Genomic DNA, 3,802 nt, shown 5'->3' on the forward strand with positions numbered 1-3,802 from the left:
ATCCAAGTGGGGGGGGTGGGGGGTGGGGGGGGGCAACTGTTACAATTTTCAAGCCACAATCATTTGAACATGATATTCGCTGCACCTATTCTTTTTCATTTGATAATGGTTCGATTATTCCACTGGATACCTATAATTTTTCACTAGCACAGATATTGAGTAATTTTATCTATTAAAAATTAGGCAGACAGGAAGAAATCGCTTAGAATATTTTTGTTGCATTTGCTTATTTTTTTTAACAAACATGTGCGAACTTATTGCTTATTTTTTTTTAACAAACATGTGCAACTTATGGAAAATATATTAAAATCAATACTTTCCACATCTTTGCAACCCATAAAGTGCTCAATGAACTCTTTAATAAGCTACAACTCATACCACTAAAAGATTTGAACAACTATCCAGTTGTCCTTTAGTAGGGTTTCAATTGTTAGCTACCGTTACTATTAAACAGCTCAGTAGCCCAACTAAAAGAAATGAAAGAAATTGATGCCACATGAAAAGAAAAAAAAGATAAGATCCACATTAATGTGTTTTCTGTTCTTTCTTTTTCTTAATTAGAAAAAGGTCCAAATATATCTCTGAAAGATGTGAAATGGTCGTATCTCCATTAAAATCAGTTCTTGTCGTTATAATTTTAAGGGAAAAAGGCCATATTTGTCCCTCTACTTTAATAAATTAGTCAGTTTGTCCCCAATTTTACTATTGGTCCAAATCCGTCCTTACCGTTAAGATAGTAGATAAAATTATCCCTAACCCTAACAGAATCTACCATGACAATGGACTCCTCACATAATCTACCAACTCGGCAAATTCAAACCCAAATTTTAAAGATTCATGCCCATTGATCCAACTATCCAACCACCTTATGGGTCTCACCTCTCTCTCTCACTCTTTATCTCTCTGTACCAAAGCAGATGAACGGGAGCCCCACCCCCAACCTCACTCTCTCTTCTCTTGCTTCACCAAGTTTTGGTCGGAGTTTCAGACCACTACAAGAAATAAGGGCTGCGACTACATTTATTTAGTGACAATAATAATAAATGTCAAAAATTAATTAGTTTTGTGATATTTATTAAAAATTATTGCTAATATAATGACATTTGATAAAAAATGTGAGGAGTTTATGACATTTTGATTTAAAATACGCAATACTAATAAGAAGTTATCGACAATTACAATAAAGGAAAGGAACTTTTATCTAATGTGTAACTTTTAAATATGTGAAACGAAAGAAATTAGACCACAATGGCGGCTCCGGTGATGTAATTCTTCTAGGTCTCCTTCACTCTACTGCAACGGTCCCATGGATGCCTTCTTGCTGCCCTTTGGAATCCTCTACTAATGGTGCCTTTTCGTCGGCTTCTTTTCTCTACCTTTGTTATCTTCGTCGACGAGAAGGATTGAGAGAGCAAAGTAGCGACTTGGGACGAGATCGGTAGAGTTCAAATTCCTACAGACGATATATTATTTAAAATTAAGAGAAGATTTCCTTCTGAAGTTCGATGCCTCCACTGGTTCGAATATGAATTAGTTCGTCTCTCTTTCTCTGCTACAATCAGGTATCATCGTGATTAATTATTCACACATCTCCGTTTATCGATAATCATACAATTAATTTTAGTAATTTTAAGTTTTTATAGTATGTAGATTTGATGATATTTTTTTTTTTGCCCAAAATTGGTGCTACTTTTATGCCGCGCTTTCATATCTTCGTATGATATACTAGTTTGGAGTGCTTGGTGGAAGGTAAAGATTTTATTTTTTGGTTTTCTAAGTAAATTTCATTTTATTTTCGATAAAGCATTAAGTTAATTTTGTTTGATATTATTTTCCATCTTGCTTTAGAGTAAAAAATATATTGACTAACTCTAATGTAGAGTAATGAATGTTGTCAAGTTTTTCATCTAAATATATTCAACTGATTGATTAGTGGCTCATAGGTCTACTCCACTGTAAAGTTTTATCACTGGTGTCAATTTCTTGGTATTGGGAATGTGAATATAAAGTAACTCTTATTTCAATTCTGACACTAGTTTCAAGTAGGATATAAACATTCTGTGATCATAGTTGGCATTTGGCAAGGTGATGAACTAAGAGTTTTGCTTGATAATGGAGTTTGGATGAAACTGGCTATGCATGTACTTTTAGTTTTGCCTCTAGTTGGTCTTGTTCTAAAAATGTTATATTTATAAGTTTTATTTTGTATTTATTGTGTACTGATATATGATATATATCAAGCATGTTTTATTCAAATGTGTTCTGTTTCTCGCAGGGTTCCATTGCACTACAAAGTGCTCAATTTAGATGTAAACTGGTCTTGGGACTCTATGTTCATTTCTTGTACAGTTAACTTTTGCTGACTGATTATAGTGTGCTCCTTAACGACGGTTGCTAAGGTTAGGATTGTTGATTCCAATATCACCAAATTCAATACTCCACCAACTTTTACCGGCTTGTTTAACATTTGAATTATCGCATATCTCTGTGTCAAGTCATTGACAATATTGGTATTCTCCTTGATTTCTTTAAACCAAATAGTATGTTATTGACTTTTACAATCTTTATGTGGATTTTGTGAGTTAGCTTCATTTGTTATATTATTTGGAATAGGAGATAATTCACTTGGAAAGATAAGTATTGGACTGCAATAACATACAACAACTTCCATTATGTTCTTCCAGGGAATTTATTACTTAAAGTTAGGATTCTGCAATAGTTAGTGGTATTAGCCATCATTTGATCACTACCTCATACAATCTTCTTCTCTCAATTTAGGTGATTATCAAATGGGGAAGTACACAAGCGACTTGAGGAGGAAGCTACTAAAAGAAAGTAGCAGAAGGAATGGAAACAAGAGCTGTGAAGAAGTGAAGAGATCTCTTGTCCAAATATTAGTTTGAATCCAACATTGTTTAACTGTAAAGATGTATAATTATCCATAGTTTTATTCTTGGAATGAATTCTTGGGATCTTCTGTTTTCAAATATTTCATTTTTGTTTAAATTGTCTATGTGAATAACATTTGTGGGTATAATTTGAACTTTGATGGTTATACTTTCTATAAACGAAATAAAATTTTAGTTTCTACATTACAGGATATGTTACATAAACATTAATTAATATTGTAATTTTGACATTAATGGATGTATTGCATAAGTGTCACTAGTCACTCAAATTTTCTCGACACTTCTAAATGTTGTAAACAGAATAAGCTATAAACTATTTAATTGCTGACAGTATAATAAATGTCAGAAAATCTAATATGACATTACAAAAAGAGTTGTGAAATAAATGTCGTAAATTATTTACCGACTTAATATAAATGTCGGAAAATTTCCGATATTGAAATTTACGAAATTTGACCTAAGTGTAAAAATAAATGTCGGTAAGTAATTTTATGACATTTATGGCACTTAATACGACGTTTATTAAGTGTCGGCGTAGCCCTTATTTCTTGTAGTGGACATAGCTAGCCGGAGTCTAGATCTGACAAGAAAAGCTTTATCCGACAACCCTTATTTCTTATTCATCTCATTTTCTGCGTGACTTTCCCCCTAGGGAATGTATTGAAAAGAACCCGTCGAGTTTTGGGCGGAGTTCTCACTCGCCGGATTTTGGCCGACGTATATTTAACGCGACCTTGTTTCTTTTATATTCTGTTGCCCATTCTGCTCAAGTGCTCATTCTTTCATTTTTTTCACAGGTCATCAAAAAATAAAAAATAAAAGGAGTTTCATCTTCAAATCTCGCCGGAATAGTTCGTCGTAGATTTTTTGTCCACTTTTTCTGATTTGCCGAA

The 3,802-nt window shown here is 33.1% G+C and overlaps 1 long non-coding RNA gene across 1 annotated transcript; it reads left to right on the forward strand.

Annotated features, from left to right (window-relative positions):
• Nucleotides 1-872: 872 nt before the first annotated feature.
• Nucleotides 873-3,043, forward strand: LOC109237418. Its single transcript, XR_002069629.1, has 3 exons — nt 873-1,562; nt 2,276-2,399; nt 2,779-3,043. It is a non-coding gene; the product is annotated as an uncharacterized LOC109237418 (long non-coding RNA).
• Nucleotides 3,044-3,802: the final 759 nt, after the last annotated feature.

Source organism: Nicotiana attenuata, unplaced genomic scaffold, assembly GCF_001879085.1.
Source record: "Nicotiana attenuata strain UT unplaced genomic scaffold, NIATTr2, whole genome shotgun sequence".
Classification (NCBI taxonomy): domain Eukaryota; kingdom Viridiplantae; phylum Streptophyta; class Magnoliopsida; order Solanales; family Solanaceae; genus Nicotiana; species Nicotiana attenuata.